General features: G+C 37.7%; 1 long non-coding RNA gene across 1 annotated transcript in view; it reads right to left on the reverse strand.

The window, feature by feature from the left end:
- Positions 1-22224: 22224 nt before the first annotated feature.
- Positions 22225-24806, reverse strand: part of LOC148819202 (uncharacterized) — a 29197-nt gene continuing 26615 nt past the window's right edge. Inside the window, exon 4 of the long non-coding RNA XR_016094348.1 lies at positions 22225-23417. This is a non-coding gene — a long non-coding RNA (uncharacterized LOC148819202). The remainder of the gene's footprint in view (positions 23418-24806) is intronic.

Genomic DNA, 24806 nt, shown 5'->3' on the forward strand with positions numbered 1-24806 from the left:
TGTAACAAGTGTGGCGCTTGGAAATTGGAGTAAACATCGTGCAATCTATCTGTATTGCTCTTTCTATTGCTCACCTGGCGCCTTCGTTGATCTCTTCGTTGATTTTATGACTAGGAAGGCGGCTGCAGATCTGCTGTCTGTCTCATTACTGTGCCTCGTCGACCGCCACCTCGTGGCAAAAAGAGGCAGTGCGCTTGTAAAAGTCCCCTTTTTAAAGGGAAGGAAAAAGGTTTACAGGGCGCCTTTCAATATGAGTGTTTTAATGGACCCATGAAGAGAATAAAATACAAATCAAAAAGACCAAATTGGACATTGGTGTTGGCGCCTGGCATAAAAAGATAACTGGACTGTCATTAAGAAGGCATTTAGCAAGACGCGACAGAAGACGTTGGACTCAATAGGGAAAGGTGCTCTGACGTTATCTGCGATGTTTGCGCTGCAATTAAAAGATAGATACCTTTTTCACCAGGTCAGGGAAAACAAAAACGAACCGTAAAATACCTGTTTTGTGGGTGTCAGCCGTGTTACTGTATTCAATAAGGTCCTAAGTAAAACAAAAGATGAAGACAATAATAAGATTTACTTATCCATGCTTAAATTAGCTCGAATGTGCTACAATTGTACTGAATACGTAAAATGCCGTCCTGTACATTTCTCAATTCAATAGCCCTTTCCAATTCGCTCATGCACACAAAGCCCACTTCTGCTCATATGATCCGTCAATTTTGCGCCTGCGATTGTTCATTTAAAATTTTCCACCAAAACAACAAATTAGTTACCCTCATTCTAATTAATATCCGACTCCGCTGAAGCCCGGGTGAATCAGAAAGATAAAGGTAAATGTAGATCGACCTCTGAACGGCAATTCACCGCTTGGTATCGTATACTGTAGTACACATTACGAAGCGCGATGTGTACTGTACAATCTACGGGAACACTGTGAAATGGAAGATCTCATTCTCGTTTTGGCAAGCAGTAAACTACATTTGAGATGTTATTTTAAAAATTACATGTTAATATTATTACACCAACACCATCAGTCCGTACGGAGATAGAAGCCCTGTACTTTTATTAAACGTACCTTTATGAATTGCAGGTCCTGTGTGACGTATTTGTCAGTTTTAAACTTGTACATTACGTCAAAACCCCGTAGTCCATATATATAGATAGAGATATTCGCGTGAATAACATCTGCAGTTGTCTGACAGTTGCGTTCATTCCAACAATACAATATTCCTAGTTTATTTACAGCTCGGGATATTAAACTCTAGTACTAAACACCATTGAGCTTCAACGCAACGCATTGATTCTTATTACTAGGAAAGGAATGACCAAAAACACAAACTCGGGGGGCAAACCTTGAGAAATCTTGTCTGATGACCTGTGAAACGTGACTACAGCAGACCCGGGTGAAGCGAGGGCTTTTCATTTCGACCGGTGCTCGAATTGTGGCCGTAAGATTGATCACATCCTGGGACAATTCAATTCTGCCGCACTAAAATGTCACCTACGATTTTTTTTTTTTTAAACCGTGTAGAGCGGAATGCACTCTTATTAATAGCAACCAGAATAAAACATTTTCTCCATTTTGTTCTCCGGGTTGTGGCTGTATTAAAAGCAGACTAACAGAAATATGGACGAGAATATAAAAAAACTCAAGATCTTGCACTGTTTACTGGGTTCCTAAGGCTTAGCCGAATTGTTATTTTATTGTAATAATATTGCAAGAAAAATAAGCATCATACTGCAGCTCTGTGAAACTGGATTTATGGGAAGGTATTCCTTTTGTACATCAGGAATGTAGCAGCAGATGAATAAAACTGACCATAGTGCGCCTCAGCCGAGTGGTTTCAGGAGCGCAGTTAAGGCACTGGTAAATACTCTGCGTAAGAATTAATAAAGCGATTCCCAAGATATAATTACATCACGTATTCTTTAACCGGTAACAGCGAACTCAAACGTTACAGCTGTATTTAAAGTATGCAATGCCTACAAAAACTAATCTTATTTTGACATGGTTTAAATTTCAACCCTGTTCAGCCTACTGTCACGTGTAACACATTTTAGACTTTGCCTTTGAAGATAAAATAATAATATTGGATTTTCTGGGGCTTCTTTCGCACTCAGCTGTCTCTGCCACGTAAGTGAACAAACATAAGGGTTTGATCATGTTGAATAGTTTAGAACTGAATACCTGGTTTCCTATAAAACGAATAACATTCACGGGGCATCAATAAATGTGAATGTTTTGAAAAAGCTCAACCATTCAAATACTATAAATAGGACAATTATTGCTCATAATTTCATGATTTACCTCCGTACAATTTGACGGCTCAGATGGGTGACTATCAGGTGCTGTACTGCAGCAAACGCCTTGTCATTTTTATGGGCGTGTAGTCTGCTGCGAGCCGTAACTGACAATGTATCAAACTCCAGAACAGATTTTAGAAGCTGAAAATGAAGAGGTATTTATTACCTTTTGTTCTGAATTATGAAAAGGGCAACTGCCTTCAGAAACCGTGCTCTTTCATCTCCAAACGGGGTCAAGGAACCGGAGAGAACCCGCTGTGACAGCCTAGTTTGACAAAGAATAGGCCTTTAACATTCATATTTTCAACTGCATTACGTCTGCCCTTTGGAGTGTGTCTGCACGGCTCACAGCGTTTGAGAACAGGGTCTCCCAGCGTCCGAATGAAGCGAGACAAGTATCAGTACAGCACTATCCATAGCGCGGAGATGGTGCTCTTATATGATGGGTTGTTACGCGCTCTCCAAGCAAGGCTATGCTGGGCTACACAAGCGGATATCATATCTTAGCCCAGGGCTCCGGGGCTCAAGTACAAAAAGGTTTTGACTGCACTAGCCGCGCAGCTGGCATGAAAATCAGCTTTAATATTCTGAAAATATGGTTAAAACTATATGTTGTCTTTTTATAATACGCGGTTTGCATCGGAATAGCTGACTGGTTTTCAACTTCTAGACAGCCCACATTAGGTTTGCTTCTGACGGGTTCTATACTTTTGCCAGCTATTGTATCGTTATGGATTTTCACATAACTTTCGTGTAGACACCGAACACTCCAACACATCAAAGTATACGTGAAATGAATAAAAATGTCAACTATTAAAAACAAAAAATCAATTAGATTCCTGGCGTGAGCAGACTTTAACAACTGGAAATGCTGTCTATCTGGGCTCTTTTCTGAGGGTTTTACTCTCAAACTGCTATTGGCCGAAGTAAAGGAATATCTTAACGCTTTTTTAGAAAAAGAGCACAACCATTTTCACGTCAAACTCTAAATATAGGACGTGACTCTGTGTGACATCGTATTTAGAAAGCCTTTTCAGAAAAAAAAAACAATTTGTCCGTTTTAATACACGTGCTGTTGTACCGGTTTGGTGTAAATCTGTAGCACGAATATTCTTTTTGGTAATGTAAGATTATATAATTCGCGGTATTGGCCCTTCCATGTCATATTACTATGTATTGTATACTAATTATTATTTTAATTACCGTCTTAAAGAAAATTTAATGATGATCTTAAAAGACTAGAATCTATCTTAATGGGCCAAATGTGACATATTAAAATACCTTTAATAAATTACTGTTACATTTTGCCTATATAATTGGCAGAATTCTGTAAAAATAGAAAATATTTCGGAATTAAGCAATATACGTAAACGAACCAAAAAAACTCACATTTTTCTTTGTATTTATAGTATACCAACATTTAAATGTTCAGACGGATTTGATCGACTCGTGTTAATCAGTAATAACGATCAAATCTGGTCGGTGCCGTCGGTTGTCATGATGTTTTCTGTTATTATCGTGAATCATGGAAAGCTTGTGAAAAGCGTCAGACGAAAGCATTTCAATTAAGCTTTCAAACTTTCAATTTCAAAAGAACAACTCTCTATGAATAACAGCTGTTCTTCAATGTACTGTATGATAGAAACACGTGATCACAATTCGCTTTTCCAGCCTGCACTCTATACGTCTATACTATTCGCTTTAAAAAGGAAAAACTAACAAAACATACACTATTTACGAATTACGTTTCAAGAACGGTTTTCTAAATTAGGAAAATCAGTGATCTTAGTATAATCGTGCGTTTCCTTTTCATTGGATTAATGATTGATACGTACATATCTATACACTCACTTAAAGGTACACATTTTCATTACAAATACCTGCTCAGGTAAGTTTAGTTTCGTCGTGTTTATGAACCATTTTAAGATAACATGGTTTTTCATCAGTTACAACAATTCTCTGATTACTTAAAGAATATTCTATTAAGATTATTTATGAATGATCTAAAAAGGGAAACGGTTACTTAAATTGTGATTTACATACTGTATGCACTAGCATCTTATGCTGTTATTAAACTGTGAAAACCAAACTTAAGAATAACCTCAAAGTCTTTCTTTTGTATTCTGGATATTTACAACTTATTTTTTATGTTTTATACCGACACCCTGCAGAGACCGGGATTCTGCCATGTAACTGTTAGCAAGCTATCTGGAATTTTAAGAGGAAGAAAAGATGCACGGTGCTGTAGCATGTGGTTATAGCGCCACCTTGTGGTCACTGCAAAACAAACCGCCGTGGGTGGAAGGTCAGTTCAGTCAAAAATCTGAAATGACTTTTGCCCGATTTTACATTTTTCTAGCTTCTTTAAACAGTCACCATTAATTGCGTTTCCCCCATCCTCTGTATTTGGTTAGAATGTCATCTATATATAGGGATGATTAATGAAACACAAATTACACAAAGTGTAATAAACAACCTATTTTACTTAATAATCATAATACTCCTCTTTAATCTTAAAATACTGTACCATATCTTGTTTTTAGAATAGATTAAGCATTTCTGTATTTTCTAAACTTGAGAATTTCAATATCCCAGCCACAATTTGAATGCTCAAGCCCTACTTCAAATTGAAATGATCAAGTGATTATGGCAAAAGTAAAATCAATTTAACAAAGAAGGTAAGGTGGTCATCAGGTCAAGTGATTGCTTGTTTAGATTGCTCCAACTTGAGGACGCAGAAACAGGGGTTCAGGCATTGGAGATCAGACGCATTGGAATGAAAAGATGTAACCCAGTACTGCCCAGGCCAGACTCTTATTGCAGTGATTGATTACACTGTGTTCCGTGATCCAGTATGAACCTGCCACAAAGCTAGTCCTCACGTTGATTGGGGTCATCAAGCTATCAGTTACATCATCTATGAAGTACAAAGTAAAAGGGCTTTAGATAGGGGCCTGATTGATGAGAGGGTCATTAAGGTAATTATAACATACAGAGAGAAGAGTGGACACATGCAGGGTAATGGCTGGACATACACATACAAGTACAATCTTCCCTTATATTAGAAAGCTGTGGAAATGATACCATTCTCAAAAACAGGCTGTGGAGGTACAATGCAAAGTCCATAAACATCTAGTAAAATAAAGTTAAGAGGCTAGTAATAATTATAATAATAATAATTAATTAATTATTGCTTACACTTATATAGCACTTTTCTGGACACTCCATTCAAAGTGCTTTACAGGTAATGGGGATCCCCTCCACCACCGCCAATGTGCAGCCCCACCTGGATGATGCGACTGCAGCCATAGTGCACCAGAACGTTTCCCACACATCAGCCATCAGTGGGGAGGAGAGCAGAGTAATGAAGCCAGTTCATAGATTCATAAATGTTGTAAACACTATCTATGAAAAAGAATGGTTTGGTTTTCTTCACAGACATCAGATCTTCACCCAACACCATGGTTGCACTCCATGGTGGAACTAAGCTCGACATGTAAGTGAAGATATCTCAACTGGGGACTCAAGTTTAGTACCAGTTGAATAAGGAAGGAGGATTCAGCAGATGCTACAACAACATACACAGTGCATTGTACAATTCTTGCACCCCGAGACTTAGAGCATTGAAGATGTAATAGGGAGCTGTGTGTAGTGTGCACTGGCTGCAAAGGAACAAGAAAAGGTCGATTCCATGATGAAACCTAGCACAGGACTTCTTTATTTGTTGCTTACCTACGTAGCGCTGAAGTAAAGATGACAGAAGACCAACATAAGCAGACTTGATTTTTAAATAGATGACTGAGTAAATGAAACAACTTCATCCTTGGGACAGAGCAACAGGTCTGATAAGGTACGTAGCTCTTAGAGAGAGAAAGTGTTACAGAGAAAAAGAGAAAGTCTTGGATTATTTGTATTTACATTCCCAAACAATTCAGGAACGGTGCTTAGCCTTTACAATTGCAATACAATTTTCAGCGCCCATAATGGACTTCAGTGAGATCATCATTTTATCATAGTTCAGGTGGGTAGTTCCGTCAGCATGCGTAGTCTGCAAACGAACAAGTCATAGGTTTATTCCATGCTGAAAAGAGAAGAGAGAAAACAACGTTTCGGCTGTGAAGCCTTCTCACACCCGAAACGTTGTCTTTTCTCTCTCCTCTTTTCAGCATATAATTGTATCATTGTTCGCAGTGTAGCGGAGCTAGTTTGGGCACTGTGACGCCATAGCAGGGACCTCAGCCGCCTGGCGTCGGTTTTACTGCCACTGATGAGACCCAAGGCGCCATCTGTAGGAAGACCTGGAAGGTTTCGTCGCTCAATGGAGGATGGGCTTTTGTGTTTCCACTTGATGCCTGACGCCTTGATGACCCCTGTGCCAGGAATCCCTTCACCTCCTAACAGACAGAAAGGTTATCGCTCGGGTAGATAACCGATTATCTCTCCACAAACATCAATTAGTGTTTACCTCACAAGTCGCAAGATGTCGGGCTCTTACAACACGCGCAGCGCACAGGCATGAATGATCTTTGCCCACACAGAACACAGTAGTTTTAAAAGGAAACGTCCGGAGAAATGCCCACGGTTTAATTTTTAAGAAGAAAAAAAAGGCCTATAACTTTTAAATCGTTATACCTGTATATCTTTTTAGGTACTATGTCTCGGTTCTCAAAATCATACTCAACCACTCTTACTACGTCTGAAACCTCCGATTAACACGCAACCGAATAAGGGTTTTGCAGACGTGTGTTGGTAAGTAATATATACAGAGATGCATTAAAAAAACAACTAATTAGTACCGGAACAAATTATAAATTGTTGCGATTTAAAACGTTTTCTTTTATCTCAAATATATAATATTTGAATAATTTTATATTAAAAAATTCCACAATTTCGCCCTCAGTGTTTTCATACGCGCTAGATAACATCTTCGCTCTTTATTCATTCATCCCAAATTTGAGATGTTACAGGTTGCAGCCAGAAGAAAGGCATGTTAACGATTAAATACAATTACTTCAAACATTCCCAAGACATGATACAAAAAAAACGGTACTGCGTCAGAGCCAACTATTTTTACCCTCTCGAATACACTTAATGACCGCTTAATCATTTCCCTAATTTTAATACGCAATTAATTAGATTAAAGTTTCCTCCCTGCCCGAAATTGACCTGAGCTGAGGGCCGGAATACAACCGGACTTCAATCAGAAAAGCTTTCTGTCATGTACAATTTCAAACACGCTTTAATGAACCCCCAAAGGCACCGATACTACTAAAATTAAACAAACCAGTATTATTAGTTATCATTTTTCATGATAACCGTCTCGGCCAATCAGGCAAATGTCAAATTCTTATCATTTAATTTTACATCCAGACAATTTCTCTACAAGGCGAGAAGTATAAAAGGCAGTAAACATCGCCACCTATCGGCATTTAATGTTTCGATGGTTTGTTTTTGATGCGTAAGAAAAACCAAAGAGTATTAATAAGAATATTATAGTACCAGAACCAAATATTTAAACAAATATTCTCGGAGATGCGCTTTTTTATGTTATTAAACCATTCGGATAAGGGGATGTCCAACTCTGATCCTAGACATATATATAATGAAATGTTTATTCCTGCTGGTTCTACTGGCTTTGCCCTTTTTCACTGTTTTTAAATATTCACATTGAAGCTCAAATGGGACACAAAAAGAAACTGAAGTCCAGCACTGGGATCATCCATTACACTTTGATGAAGCTAGATTTTTTTTCGCTGTTCACCCAGAGAAAAGAGATGTTTCAGATTTACTTTTGTATGTTTTTGCTCTCAATATGCCTTTCTGCCTAATTAAAAAAGGAGCACCCGACATACACACTCCAAATAAATACTGGGCACACAAATAATAATAATAATATGGGCACTTCAGTTTAGGTGACTTTAGAAAATTAGACTCCCTTTAAAACAGGCCCCAAGTAAGACATTTTGAGCATCAGCTGCACAACGTCAGAGTGCACAAATAGAACCAGTCTCTGGATGCCCAAAATTCACTGTTGAATGTTTTCTTTTTAGATGGGGGGAGAACTTAAGACAAAATTCCACTCTCAGTGGACAATAAATGTAATTTAATCTAATCAAATAATCTCTAGGTTATTCCTGAAAAGGAGAACACTGAAAGTAATATCAAGCTAAAATTCTGTGCAACACATTGGAGACTGAAGTCCTGGCATGTCCAGGACAGGATAACTGATGAACACACAATACATAACCCTACATCTCAACAGGTACCCCACTGTTTAAACACATACTGTGCCCCCATCACAGGCAGCCACACACTTTTCAGTTACATGGAACAGCTGTCTATAGAGAAAGCAATGACTCGTGCTGTAGCAGGGTTAGACACCTTGGGATGTTTTCTTAAAGGATTAAGCGCTGGAAAAACACATTTGCTGAGTGACAAAACTACAGCTGTGAACTCTTGGTTATGTTTTTGTATTTCCGGTTTTTGGCACACTGATTAGTGGGCATCTAGGAGAAGATACAAAGCATGATGTCAAATTGGATAAAGGTCTCTACTATAAAAAATAACTCCCAAACTTTTTTTCTTGTGTACATCAGAACACATTTACAGCGGTGTTTCAAACCACAAGAGATCAGTATTTCTTGTGTCATGTAATATGATAAAAAGAACTGTATACAATCAGTAGTACACTGAACTGCCATTCCATAATCTACTCAGTGAATGTAATAAAATCTCTTTTATGCATGATCTTAAGCATATACAATCACCGTGAAAAACGTAAATGATACATCAATATATGTTGTTGCGGAGTGGATTAAACACATGAAAATGATAAACTTAGCATCTCATGGAAAACAGAAATTGCAGCAGACAACATATGATGTCTGTTTATTCAGATTATATATTGTTCAAAGTAAAATTTAGAAATTTGAAGAATCCTCTAGCATTCTAATCGCACCGCCTCAGCAGCAGGGAAATATACTGATTGAATTCCAGTTCCGCTTGCTCTAAACGTAAAACATATTTTCGGTTTAGCGGATGTGACGTTGAAGTCACATGGAATGAGCATATTCACCTGATTCCAGAGCACTGTAAGCGCCGTGAGGAACATCGCCAGAAAACAGGGCGCTGGATGGCACGAAAAGGACGTCATCAACAGGCTTTTCGCTGATTGACATGCACAGACGCAAAACAATTGTACGCACCTTGTAAATAGTACTAAAACTGCGTGTAATTGTGCGTCGAATTGATTATTACTGCCCTGGACAGTGCATTGTCTGTATTTTTCTGTACTTTCTCTCTTTGGTCTTGCTGTGTTCATCTCTGCGTTGATGCTAGTCTTTCTCCATTAAGGGCCAATGTATAGTCTGGTCAGGTGTCATTTGTTTCTGTTTAATTGAATGGGCGGAGCTCTACAACAGGTGTGTGTGTCGTTGTGGATGTTGGTTGGAAGACGACAGAGATTAGGAGAGCTGTGTCAGAGTTACCTACAGTGTGCGTGTTCTGTTTTGAGGTGAGTCGTGTAATTACAGCCTTTAAAACTCGGTGGAAGGTGTAGATTTGTGTGTTCTTGTTCATTGCTTACCCTCCGCTGTATCACACCTCCTGTTATTTCATTAGAGTGTCGACTTCTTTTTTTTTATTTACGCTCGCCACCGGAATTTCTTCATCCATTTTTTTTAAAAACCTGTTGGACACCAGGTGGAGCCAAAGAAAACCACCACAGTGCTTTTATTACCTCCAGGAGTTTCAATGAAGTTTTTTTCAACAATACATTCCCGCCACAGCCTTAACTCAGCTGAATGTCAACTCTCTACTATGTCTGTAGCCTTTCCTCATCAGCTAAATCGAAACTGTTGGAATCAATGTGTTAACGCCAGGGTCATTAGTTATCCTTCATTTTTATTAATACACACTCTAATGATCTCTAGTACAAAAGAGTAATTTAATATTAATCATAAAAACTTTTATATAATAGATTAACAAAAGAAGAGAATAAAGGGCGTCTAAAGCATATATTTTAAGCATTATTAGATTAAAAGTTCGGGACCTATGTTTAGATGAGTGACGTTTGGGCTTATTTGGAAAAGGATTTTTTGTTTTTACTCCGGAAGTATTTATTTGTACATGGGTTTTTTTTACAGCAGCACTCTGAGCGACCGGTTTTTCACAGAGGTACAACTACAGCAATGCAATTGACGGTTGAATTCAAAGCCGTCTAGTCCGGAGCCCTAACCACTGGCTGACACTGTTGCCTTTTAATCTACTGTCAATCTCAGCAGTAAAGCTTATATTTGCAAATGCAGTCCATATCATAATTCAGATTCTCATTAGTTGGTTTGGTTATTCCTGCGCTATTTGATCGGTATTTTTTAATCAACTCCCAAACTTTTACAGTGTGAACGGACTGTCAGAAAAGGACCCACGAGCACACAGATCGTGCAACTCGAATTTTGCTCGCAGAGCAAACGAAACATTTCTGAAAATTAATTAACAATATACCTAGCGGTTTCCGCCGGCAGCTCGCACGAACACTCAAACCAGCTCGATTGCTTGAAACGACATTAATCTGCACACCCAGTCTGAAGCGTTTGCTTTGGGTATCGTGCACTCTCTAGTATTGTAGCAGGTGTGTATGTCGTACCGTTGGGAGAAATGAATTGCTTGTCTTGGCAGCACACCGCGTTTCTTTGCTTAGGACCGCAAACATTTTACCTACGTGCAGTAATCTGTGTACTTTGCCTTTTCTCACGTCCTGACTCCGCGTTGACATATTTAATGTGTTCATCTCGTGCTAAACTGTAAAAGAGGGCCGAGCAAGATTGCACTGCGTCATACCCCTACAAGCGAAACGACTCCAAGATCAATTTTTGTTGTACGTAGGTGACACTTCTGTGTTTGAGCGCCTTGCGCCAAAACCGCCCTGCAAACAAAAGGCGCGCATCGCAGATAGATGATAGATGGATCAGCGCATCGACAAAGACCACCCTTCCTGCTGGTTGAATCACAGCAGTCCGTGCCAGGAGGAGCCTGGCGGCGCACACTGTCGGCTCAGCCCCGAGCTGTGCGCTCCCGTTTGGCGGGTCAAGATGTGCCCCCTCTGCTTTCTGTGTTCGTCCTGTGAGATTGTCGGATTCTGTAGAGCACGTAGTCTTAGGTGATCCCTTTCTCCTTCAAATTTAAAGCAAACTTGGCAGGTCTTGAATAAGTAACACCTATAATAAAGTAGTTCAAGTAGCGTACCTGCGTCCGCATGCGTAAAGAAACAAGTTTTATTCCATGCTGAAAAGTGAAGAAAAGATGCACCTATAATAATAATAATAATAATAATAATAATAATAATAACAAAACAAATTAAACAGGGAAATTAGTTCCCGAAACGTCTTTGCATGTAATTTTTTATTGTGAGTAGTAGAAGCAGCAGCAGAACACAAAACGGGTTAGTGTTGTAATGGTATTGATGGGCCGGAAGATGGCGCTCTTCCCTCTTCTCCTGAATACCGAAGCCTATGCCGCAGGGAGGCGACTGATGGTGGTGTGCTTCAGAACACGGAGCCAACAGGAGCGACAGGATTATGAAGGCCGAGGAGGAGGTGCGCCAATGACAGTCATGGCGGCAGGTCATATTGGAGTGCAAGTGGCTGGAACATGACGGCCCTTGTATCATTAATTATTATTATGTAACTCGTAACTTACCCAGATACGTTAGTTGAGAACACAAAGCTCTTCATTCACAATGATAACTTACCCTTTCGAGCTCAGACAAGTGTCACACAAAAGACAGAACACAAAAGAAACAAAATGGCCTGTTCTTCAAAGACGCAATAAATGACATTTTCTGAAGTCACTCCTTGAACCTGAATGTGACGCCAGGAAAATAATAAATATACTAGCTTCCAGAATGATTCTCCACTTTGCATACAGTCAAAACCCTGAGAAAAAAACGGTAATACCGCCAGAATCACCAGCAGGGGACGCCAGGAAACACACGAACATTATAACACGATACGACCATTTCAGCGTCCAAGTCCCTGTTGGTGATCAGTAGCTTTCAGTAGGGCCCACCACGTCATTACAAGCGCGCTCTTTCGATCTGAAAAATAAATACTTTTATTATCAATTGCGTTATCACAATAATTTAATTCCTGCCAAAGCCTCTCCTACCTGTCTTACACTGTATGACCGGAGAGAGTCTCCAGCCCTGGTCCTGGAGAGGCCTTGTCCAGTTCGTTTTGTAGCTCATCCCAAATCGCCTATTTTTTTTTAAAGATGATAAACACTTGTAAGTTTTTTATTAATGTGTTTAAAATAGGGGAACTTTGGTTCTTGATGGACACTCTTCAACTTGGATGTTTTAAAATAATTACATGACTATAAAAATCTTCCGTTTAACTGATCACAGTCAAACTGCTACATGACTTTAGAAATGGCTGATTTGATCTGAACCAGTAAAGGTTAGTTTCAGTGTGGAATTAACCTTTAATCCTTCCTTGCTTCCCAACTCGAACATATGCCAAAATGAACATCGTGCTGATGTAATGTCTGGTTGGGGTTGGGGCTGAATGAACGGGGTTAGAGACCCTAATTTTCGGTTTTCAGTAGATGCTCTCGGAGTGAACCAAACAGCCTTTCAAATTAGCTAGCCTGAAATAGAAAAGTATTGTTTACCTCAATTAGATTACTCACCTCCGTTCAGATTTCAATGTGCCTTAATCTGCACGGAAGATACAAACGAAACCATCTTTTCTGACTCATGTTCATCTGTTGCCAAAGGACGATGCCTCAGACAAGTGCTCTTAAAGATCTGCGAGAAATATGGTGGTATTTATCCACAATTACAGAAAAACAAAGTGTGTTTTTAATCTTTTTTTTGTAACGCGTCCTTCAGATGAGGGCTCGGAAGGTCAGTTTGAAGCAGCATATAACATTATCGGCTGCTGTTTGCTCATAAATACAGTAGTTGTGTAATGTAAAAATTAGAGGCTTCCCCTTTAATCAATGATAAATGTAGAAGGGACTATATATTTTTTTAATTACAAAGATAGTTTCTCATTCCCGTAAATCTGATTCTTGAAAGTGCGATCGCGCACTGCAGAGGGGATGTTGGACATTGTATATCGCTTTCCAACCGGGCCAGCTGAATGCTAGTTAATGGGAGTAACACAAATTCTTCATCTCTGGTTATCAACGTTTGCATATGGAGACAAGAAAATCTGTAAAGTCACTCAAGAAGGCTTCTTTTGTAGCGCACTTCAAACGAAACACATACGGCAAAGTTTCCGCGGTTCATAATGTTCTATAAAGATCTTATATGTTTAAAGGCGAACACTTTAAGTTTTATAACTGTTTCCGCAGCTTCTACAAAGCCTTGATGTTTCATTATTTTTTGGAAAACGTATGCTGATATATGTAACATTCTTAAAAGCCCTTCACAGGCGTATTCGCCGATAGGTGTTTGGGAATTGAGATTTTTATGGCTTGTTAACGTCCTCTTTTTAATAAAGTGGTAAACAGAAAATCTGTCCTCAAATCTCGTTAAATTAGTAAAGCTGTGGTAATTGCGCACAATTTATTCGCTTCCTGAAGCGAGTCGCTTTTAATGTGCTCTGCCCTCTTATATAATTCCTGCTCGTGGCCACACGGGGGCGACTAAACCTCAGCAGTTTTATTTTAACTGTTTTTCGTTAACTGGCAGATCTGTGGACTGTAAAAATATGGGGACATAAAAACAATGTATGCTTCTAAAGACGTTACAACAACATCTATTTTCAAAGCATGATGTTGTTAAACATATTTCTTAAATAGTTAATATTTCTAAATTAAATGTGTAGAAAAACTTTGAATGTTAAACATTTATTCTTTCAAGGTGTATACACATTGTACTGTATGTTTACACGATTGCAGCTTCTTTACTCAAATGTCGGACGAATTGTTAATACAATATATTTACTAATCGCCATTTTAAAAGTATCAAACTTGTATATTAACATATCTTCAAGAAACGTAATGTCATATTAGACAATTACATTTGGACATTTAAAAGGACGATAAAGGTCAAAAGAGTTAATTAAAATATTAACACTTACTGTTACATTATTCTCGTATATGAGCACATTTTGATAGATTTAGAACGGTGCTAAAGGACCAGCCAATTAGTTGCATTAATTTTCCCAGACAAATAAATAGGAAAACGTTTAAATCAATGTTTATAATAATTGTAGTGCAAGAGTTGTAGGATAAATGTATACTGAATTATATATAAAGCATACAGACTTATAAAACCACAAGATGCAGCCTCCTACAGGATAATGTATGGGCTCCTAGTACGTACATTTAGAGATCTCAAACTATAGCATCGAAGCCTTAATAATTCATTAATACTTCAGTGTCTACCAAAGTAATTAAAGCATTCCACTACCTATTTCATCACAAACGTGTTTGTAAATGGATTCTTCTCGAATCTTTTTTTTCATTAGTTCAAAAACCTGTGATTTTCCAATATTATTTAAAGTCTGAAAACCACACTATCGACATAACTTTCTACTTCTACCAAAAACAAAAACTTTTGTTTTACCTTTTGGCTCTCTTCTTTGGAACGGTTCCTTATTTTCTGGGGGAAAGAGGGGGAGTCACAGACTGAGAAAACAGATGGTCTTATATAATTAGTTCAACATCAAAGAAAAGTAAGAAAGTTCGACACAGAATCATTAATCCCGGGCTTCATACTAGCAGTAGACTTAATAGGGAATTCGTGGACTCTGAAACATGCGTAACCTTCAAGTTGGACATTTCTCTCAAATTGACTAAAGACAACATTTGGGCCTTATTTGCACAACCGTCTTTTCAACTTCTAACATAGTCTGAACTAATTCTTTGTTTGTCTACCTCTGTTTTTGTCACGTAAACTTGAGCTAGAGTTTGTTTCATTAACACATTTTTTTAAGTCATCGTGATATGAATGCTGGTAAAAAAAATATTCATTTTTATGTCAAACGATTTAAAAGACCGGATAAATAACACGGTGATTGATTTGATATGGTATGATCGATTTTGTGAAATAAGCTTTGCTTAATAACATGCCACAATTTTTTACCTTTATATAACCAAATCGGTGACTGACGAGACAAACTTTGGACAAAAACGTTTACAATTTTTTTTAAAAAAAGAATGAATACACGTGCACATAACACCAACTGCGCTTTACATTAGTGAAGTAGGAGCATTTTAACAGCATGTCTTTTACACAGCGTTGAAACGTAACTTAATAAAACAATTTTAAGGCAAATAATATAAAAAGGGACTTTCCAGTTATTTGTAAATTACTTTTAAATACATAGTGAAGACGTTTTATGTTAATCTATGATGGTATATTTAGTAGTATTATGTACTAATTAAAATGTAGCAATACCAGAGAAAATAGCCATATTTTAGGCGAAAGGGGATTTTATCCGACATGAGCCCTGCAAGAAACACGTGAGAAATTAATTAAAAATCGTGAAATGTACTCTCATTGTTTTTTCCCCCAATATGGGTTGGTTTTAAATTAATTAGAAATACGATTACTATGAACATGTTTCCATATCCTGCGGAAAGAAATAACAATAATACAATTATTGATAATAATTTAAAAAACTGCAATTTTCAAAGGTCTTGTGGAATCCAGAATTCTAAGAGAAGTGAAAATAAAATCGAACACCGATGGAAACCCCAATTTAAAAGTCGATCCAGCCGGCTGGATCATACCTGTCCTGAAGCCGACTTTGATACATTGATCTTGCAGGGCGGAGCGCTAATGTCCACAATTTTGACACTTCCGTTTCTATAAAATCGCGAGGACAGGGGATAGATGTCGCAGTTGCTTAGACGCACAGCGCCGTAGTCCATGTTTTCATCATCCATCATGGTACCTGCAAAGGACAAATCATACATTTAAAAAGCGAAATATCCAAATGTAAGGGGAGCTCTTGACTGGACTCACCATGGAGTTAAAATGGCTACCAAAGTCCCATTCTACGTAGTTTCTTTCTGTCTGTGCAAAGGTTTCGAAATTCTTTAGAGTCTAGTCCAGATTCTCTCGCAAATATTCGTCATCTTCTATTGGGATCCTCACACAGTCGCTACAGTATATACCTGGACTAGAGATAAAGGGTGATCATCAAAGACTTCTGTAAATGAGTTCTGCCTGACCTTTAGCTTCAATGCTTTATTACACAGAGCAAAAATACAGGAATAATTTAATAATTACCATTATTATCATTCCTTATTATACAGTATACTGTTCCTTCATTGTTTTCTATTTTTTATTGATGATGGTGATGATATGGGGCCAGTTGATTTTAGAAGTATGGAAGAATCCATTATTGCCTGGTAATACTGAATGTAACCATACAAAACCTGGCATCTTATCAATATATTCCTTTCCCTTGCCTTTATCGGGACATTAACAGGCGATTAGATAGTAAGATGACTTCCAAAGTCATCAATTAATGCTTGAGAGATTGCCTTAGGTTCAGTGAGCCCTAACGCATGCTGATTTTGCTAATCTATCACTGAGCCCGAGCAGGCCTGTGCAGACTCCGTGAGCTCTACCCTGGTGCCGGGGGTCGGTGGATGTGAGGAGGTCAGAGTCTCGTCCAATTTACAGGCTTGCTCTTCATAGGCTGTGAAAGGAAGTGCCATGTCACCTACATCAGAAATAGATCCTGTTGAGCAGATATGTGTCAGAGAGATGGCTGCTGGTGCATCCATCAATCACCCAGGCTGCCTTTAAATGTCGTGGTAAATCCTAAGCTATAGTGAGCCAGAACTTAAAACATGACAGGAGGCTAACACGCTGGTCTGTCTCCAGGAGGATGAGGAAAAAAAGGCTTCGCAAAAAGAACAAAAAATAAATGACCGGCCAGTATGGTAAAAGTCAACCATTGCTACATACTGTACAATACTAGGTCTTGATTTATCTACGCAGGAAGGAACTCCATGCCATTTAAAAATATTGCAGTGTAAAACAATATAAATATTCCTAAAAGACTGGATAAATTAATACATTCCAAGATTAGATTTGACCCTTGAGTCTACAACAAAAAAACAAAAAAAAACAAATACATTTGGTTAAAATAATTTCTTTACAATGTCCTACAATTCTGTCCTATAATATTGGTTTTCATTCATGTATTTATAGGCACACACTTTTAGGTGAGAAGACTAAATACAATTTGTATGTGAAAAAATAAGAACTAAAAAATAACTTAAAAAAATAAAACAAACTACTCAAAACTTTCTGGAGAGAAAAGTTATATTTGCTGTGACAGCTCTGAAAGAATGCACCAAAAAAGACAACCTGTTAATTGGAGATATTCAAAATAATAAAGGATGGTCTTCTTATAAATGAGAAAAGAATACTTTTACTTACGGTTCTAGCTTTAGGGTTTAAATAAAATACAAACAACAACTCTTTCTCTATATACATTTTCTGCTAAAGGAAAAATAAATATAAAATTGTAAAACTTAATGCAAAACAAACCAACTACTGTAGTCTTTAAAATATATTATCATTAGTTTACTTTGACTTTGTTTATAATGGTTTGGCAATGTTGTATGGATCAAAGGAAATAATAGGTACTATTATGATAATACAAAAAACTATTGTGTGGCACTTCCAAATGAAATAACAACTAAAATATAAATTAAATAATAAGTACCGTAAAAAAGCAAGACTGGCAGTTAGTGTAGACACACTGTATGATACAGCAAGAGAAAATTACAACGATAAGTGAAACAATTATCAAACTGAAAATTAAATACTGTATATTTAGTATAATTCTAGAGTGCCTGAAGTTACTGAAGGATGCAGCTGAGAGATATTTGTTTTCATTCTTTCTTTTCCAAAAACTAGGCATGAATTCACTTACACTTAATTTCTTTTCATAATCTGAGGACACCTGGATAGTATTTTACTTTATTGTTGAAGCTGGAATTAATATACTTGAGAGGGGTTGTTTCTCCAACTTCAAACTAATAGAACAAGCTTGAGATAAAAGGCTCTGCTAAATTCAAGAGCATTTACAGGTGTTAGATTAAGATTTAACTCCAGTAGGCATCATCTGGAGCTTTGGATAGCATTGAAGATCTCTCTACTCGGATACCAATAATCTCCTTTTGGTGAGCCCGTGATCGGAGCCAAGCACAAAACAGTGTGGGTAATCCATGAGTGAATGACTCCGTTATCAGACATGACATCATCACCCATTCGAAGCCTCACTGTCCAGAAAAAATCCTTATTCCTGTCAAAAGGGTAAGGACTCAAAGGTGGCTAAAACCTAATAAAGATTTGACAGGCCATACTGAAAGACCAAGGAAATTTCTTGACCGTGTTTCACCAAAGACGTGCGTTTCAAAGTTTATTTGCTGTGGCGGTTCCGATCCACTCTTCGTATGAATTGTTAAGCCAAGAGGTTCGGATTGCTTATGGGTATTGAAGATCCCAAAGCATGACGCATATGAGTAAATAACTCTGGTGCCTTGTCTAACATCCTGTCTATCTTGTGGAGTGAGTTGGTGCACCATGACCGTGAGGTGCAGCACCTGGATGTGTCCCTTCCGATACTGCCTAAAAACCTGAAATGATTGGATGCCCAGAAAAAATAAGGACTGAAGAATACTGAGCAGGTACAGTGAGACAGATGAGTGCTGCTCTTGACTGTTCAACCCACTCCTCACTGTCCTTGCCCTGCAGCTCTGCTAAAGGCTGCATAACCTTGTGCAAACATTCACAGCCAAGTCCAAAACAGAACTGGAGCCAATCTTGGTTATTTTCTATTTTAAAAAATGAAAGAACCAAAAGACCCCTTTTATTTTTTTCCCTCTCCACTTCTGGCTTTAAAGTCTGTGCTCCTTTTAACCGCAGGTCTAATGAGAAATGGCTTGCATTAGTCCCCAGTACAGCTTTGTCCTCATGCCAAAAGGAAGCCTGTTTTTATGAGCTGAGAGAGTATTTAATCTTCCATAATCGTCCAGTTTTAGGGAATATTTAAAAAGATCTAAGCAAGTCCACTAGGGCTAACTATGACTGCACCCAACCTGAAAAGTTGAAATCCAGACCTGATCAAATATCTCTCTGTGAGTCAAACCTAACCTGAATGATGCATCATTTTTAATAGCCTTGTTCATAGCAATTCTATGAATAAGTAGTAATACGATTACATAAATGTACAATTATCTATAAAAGTATTTCAGTTTATTTGATGGCTGCACTAATCAAAAATCAATTTTCATTATCTAGTTTTCATCAAACCTTTAAAATATGGGGTATGATTGCCACTGGCATTTGTCTTAAATATTCCTTACCCCTGGGGAATAAGGAATACAGTAAGATGTAAGTAGCAAGGTACTATTAAAATGTCTGCAAAACTGACCTAAGATGTGGCATAGATACATCACACACAAACATTTCCAGTTTCCAATTTGTCTACAGTTACCTCAATCCTGTAATCCTCAGGGCACTTTGAGAAGCTCCATGACTGCAGGTACTAAACGGACAATTTTACCTGAGTTTTACCTCAGTTGATTTTGGGGCTTCACAGGTATTAAAATAGACTGGATTTAAGTAAAATGCAAAATACAAAAAATATTTTAAATGTTTATTTCCATTATATATTGATATATTTATTTTAAGATTTTATATTCATTTTAAATCAATTGATATTAAGTCCTCATTTCTACAAATGCCATCTTCACTTGGTATACGGTCAGTGAAAAGAGTCAGTTTTAGTTTTTTGATAGTAATATCTATAAAAATTAAGCTGACAATTAGTACATTAACCACAGGTTTAAATGAAAAGGACAAAAAAGACAAAGGAGTATGAAGAATAACAAGGCTGTTCAATTACACTGCTGTGTGAAGTATGATCCCAAACCAGATTAGGAGTGCTTTACCTACTGATTTCTGGGTTGTAATATCTATTTTTTAAATTCCAATATCTTTCTTCTATGTCAAGGTGTCCCCATAATTATGGAAAAGTGTAGTCGCTTAACATTGCTACCAGTGGTTCAGTCCACGGAAGCTTGCCATGGTCTTGACTGATCCAACAGGATCCTGCACCACCGTTGTTGTGCTGGTCCTAACAATCGTCAGGTCAAGAAATTATATGAAATACGAGGTAAAACAAATGGTCTAAAGGAACTGTTTTTGCAGTATTCCCTGACTGTGGCATGGGGAGCCCATTGATTGAGTAGCTCTAAGGGAACTATTCTATTTCACTCAGTCCCAGAACCATGTGTCATTACTCACCAAATACTCTGCATTGTAACAAGAATGCAGTAATCATCAGAATTTCAATCTGCTCCTCTCAAAATGGATTCATGTTCCCTTTCAACAAGCAATATGTTTTATTAGGGGTCCCAAATCCCCATCCCCGAGGGCCACAAACATTGTAAACTACTGTGATAGTGAACAATATTTCCCTTTAGGCTTCAGTGAAATATTTTTTTCTGCCTTTTGTCCATTTAAATATTCCGTTTTACCCATACTTGGATAATGGATTTCCAGTTATTTCTATAATTCTATAAATTATTCTATAACGTATTTTCTGTTTCTTTCCGTCATTTTAAAAATGCTTGCCTTTAGCCTTATGATTTATTTAAACATTTGGCTTTCTTGGCTGTGATTAACTTTTGGGATTACCCTGTTCTGTGTTTCAAACACAGTATATTTCTTATTGATTTCATATCTAATCTCTGCTACATTCCTTCAGTCTCCATTTCTAAAATTATATTCCTGTGTTTTGAACTCTACCTGTATAGTTTCAGAAGAATCTGTTTTTGTTGTTGCGAAAGGCTAGAGCAATGCAAACATTCCATCCAACAAGTGGTCCAGAGTAAGAAAGCAGTCATGAGACATGCGCACCATTTCAGTTTCAGCTGCTGACATCTGTGTTGGCTTTTTCCAGTGTAGATGAGGAAATTTTATTCTCCCATGATAACCACTTCTTGTTTTAGAAATATGCTCCTGATATCCACGTTTAAAACTGCATTGCAATCAAACAGTTTATAATCTATGCAACACAGTTAAACAGTTAAAATCCCAATTAACCCTTAATTGGGTTACCTCAACCCTTTTTCTCAGGTATTATGCTGTAAGTGATTTAAAGCAATAGCCTGCTGGTCCTCAAAGGGCTGAGCTAAGGACCCCAGACTTGGATAAGCAGGGCAAACACATTCTCTGAATGAATTCTCATCTGTGACTATTCTCATGGTTTTGTGTTCTTATCTGCAACAAACTCGGATAAAGGAAAATCTTTTAATGCACAGGACTCCACACTACTATGTTAAAAACAAAACTGGAATACTTTAAAATGTTGAACAATCCTTTAGTATTCTTCTTCAACTAATACATTTGTCTATATTGAAATAGATTCACTAATAACACAAAACAGGTTATTACCTGTTGACTGAGTACATATTCAGATGCAATAAATAAAAGTGAATTGTTTTCTTTGCTCACTTCTTTTCATGATTATAGTTTTTTTCTTCACAAGTTAACACAATAAGTCCAGAACCTGTAGCATTTTTAAGTTTAAAATCAGAACAAGTGATTAAATATAAGTTGGACTCAATATCTACTAAAGTAGCCTAATTTATTTCACGCCTATATGAGAAACTCCATCTGCAACGTGCAGCAGTGTGGACTGTAGTTGAAAATTGTTCTTTTAGAATAACACTTCTGATTGACATGTTTTTCAAATGCACATGACACCAAACATTTTTTCAAAATGGCAATTTTGTCACACGGACAGTTCCAATTTCCCCATCGTATTTGTTTCTTGTTAACGATGCAAGACCTTCTTTCGTGGATCAAATAACATAACCTCCCATTATCATTCGAAGAGCATTGTCTTAGAAATATCCCAGACTGAAGTGTGGCAAGATGCTCAATGATTTTTATTTGTACAATAACAAGTGGAAAGAGTTTACAACATTGCAAACAACACAAGAATAAAACTGGAGGTACACAGAGGTAGGAGAAAAGCTGATGTAACTAGAAACGGTGAGATATTATTCTTAATTAGCCATACATTTAACAAACCAACATTGCTCCCCTTAGAGTATATGAAGTGTAAAAAGCTTAAAGCTTAACCTCTGTACTCTGTATTTGTATAAAACACACCTCATTCACACGTTAAAGAGTAATTCTCCTTTTTAACGAAAAGTCCTCCCTGCTGAAGAATTTGTAACCCTGGTGTGAAAATACATTTGTTTCTGCCATTGTGTTGAATTAGAAACCATGGCAGTCCAACTTTAGGAGTTTACATTTTCAGCTGTTTTTTTATGCAAACATAAGCAAGGGGAGGTAATTCCCATGCCGGAGTTCCTGCACTATAGTTAGTCTCTAAAAACAGGAAAGGTTAAGCAGCTGGGATTGAAAGTAACAATCCAGTCATTGCCCCATTCGCCTGGAACATTTTTAAAGATGATTACCGTCTTGTGATAAACCTGAAGACTACTGCTTTTGTAGCTCCAGCAGTCACATATTTGAAATCTCACACGAACACTTTAAGAGTCACAGAAAAAATTCAGTAGAAAACACTAAACTTATTCGTAGGGGAACAGTTTGTGTCACTGTATTGATGAGCTTAACACCCAATTAGCTGAAAACAAGAGCAAAGTAAAGAACACAAACCGCGTTAAAACTGCTTTGAAGGATCTATGGAACACACCGTTTCCTTATTACTAAAGGATGTGTAATTGGCTAATACCCCCTGATGTACAAAGCTATAGGTCTACCTTTATAAAAAAGAACTGAAAAATAAAAATCAAAGGCAGGTTTACTGTAAAAAGAAAATAGAGCAGAAACAAAAAAAAGCCCCACATAGCCTTCAACAACACTCAGCTCGATCTAACAGGAAACCATGAGAATCTTGAAAGTCATAACCTTCAGCTATAAATTGAGGTTTGGAGATCAGAAATGTGTGACCCCGGCAGTCTCCAGCTGACCCCGCTGGAAGGTGAGCCCCGATGGCACACAGACCTCCAAGGCAGAGAGGCGGCGAGAGACCCCCCAAGACGGGTATAAATCCAGCCCCACCAAGGAGGACCAGTGGACAGCGGCAGACCTGCAGCGGGGAGAGACAGGGCAGGACGGGGGATCAAAAGCACACTCGTACAGTCCATAACCGTAATATCGCACACTACTGCATCATCCATGGCAGGAGCCACCGGTCATTCACATGCACTAATAAATGATGCTACGGATACTAATGAACAGGCAAAGACTCCCTTTTTACTTTTTTTCTTCTCGGGGGGAAATTTTAGCATACTCGCTGTCTAAATTAACGTCTTAAGGAAGCCACCAGACAAGAGTCTGCAGTTTATATGACTTTATTTCTTACAGAGAAAACACGTTTTGTCACCTAACACTGGAGTTCAGTTCCCAAGGCAGGGATCTAAGCCAGAGCTGTGCTTCCACAGAACATGTTGCCTTCATCTCCAAAGGTAGTAAACCTGGATTTGCATTCATTTGATGTTTTTCAGTGTTTCTACAGTGAGGATTTTCCATATGGACAAGTCTTGAAGTTGCACTTATATCTCAACACAGGCCATTGCCACTGACTGGGAATCTGGTACTTGTTTGTCTAGAAAATATCCATGGAAACATAACCCATTCTAACACAATCCTTCCACTTAAGAATAAATGTGTAGGAACAAACCTTGATATGCCTGACATAATATGCATGCAACCGGCTGTTCACAGCTGGAATTTACATTTGAAAATTCAAGAGATTGAAAACATCCCATTACAAGGTTGTGTTTGGCTCAGACTCTGGATGGGCAGACAGGATTGAGCTTAAAAAATCCACATACGTATTTTCATGCATAGGTATGTGCTGTCAATACAATATAGAAAAAATATGCCTTCATTTGTAGAAATGTCTACATACAGAATGCTACATTGGCTTGCTTGTTTAAAAAGGAAAGATTTGACAAGATACATTAGGTCAGTAGTACTATATTGTGTTCTAGCATTCCTGAAGTGCTCCATGAGATCTAAAATAAAGTTATGTGTCAAATCTGATGAGAGTTAATGTAGAGGAAGAGATCTTTAGTTTTAAACAATTGATGTGAGTGAACACATCATATACTGTAATACATATTTAGCTTTTATGTCTGCATAGTTAAATAAACAGCAGTTAATAACAGATATTTAAGATAAAATCCATCAGAGATGAATGGTAATTCAATGTATAGAGGTGTCTGCAAATATTCAAGGCAGGCATTAGAAAGAAAAGCATACTGTCACATACTGATCCTCAAATATACGGGTTCTCATTAGCTCTAATAAACAAAAAAGCTTTGTCTTAAATTAATTTCAAAGAAGAAAGCCAAACATTTAAACAGGAGCCCTAATTATAACATTTAGAGTGTTTTCAGAGTTTGAAGTAAGAAGGGGAGGCTGTGTGGAAAACTGAGTTCCATAAAAATATGTATATCCATCCGATTCCAAA

Source organism: Atractosteus spatula, chromosome 17 (genome assembly GCF_055471065.1).
Source record: "Atractosteus spatula isolate fAtrSpa1 chromosome 17, fAtrSpa1.hap1, whole genome shotgun sequence".
In the NCBI taxonomy this organism is placed as follows: Eukaryota; Metazoa; Chordata; class Actinopteri; order Semionotiformes; family Lepisosteidae; genus Atractosteus; species Atractosteus spatula.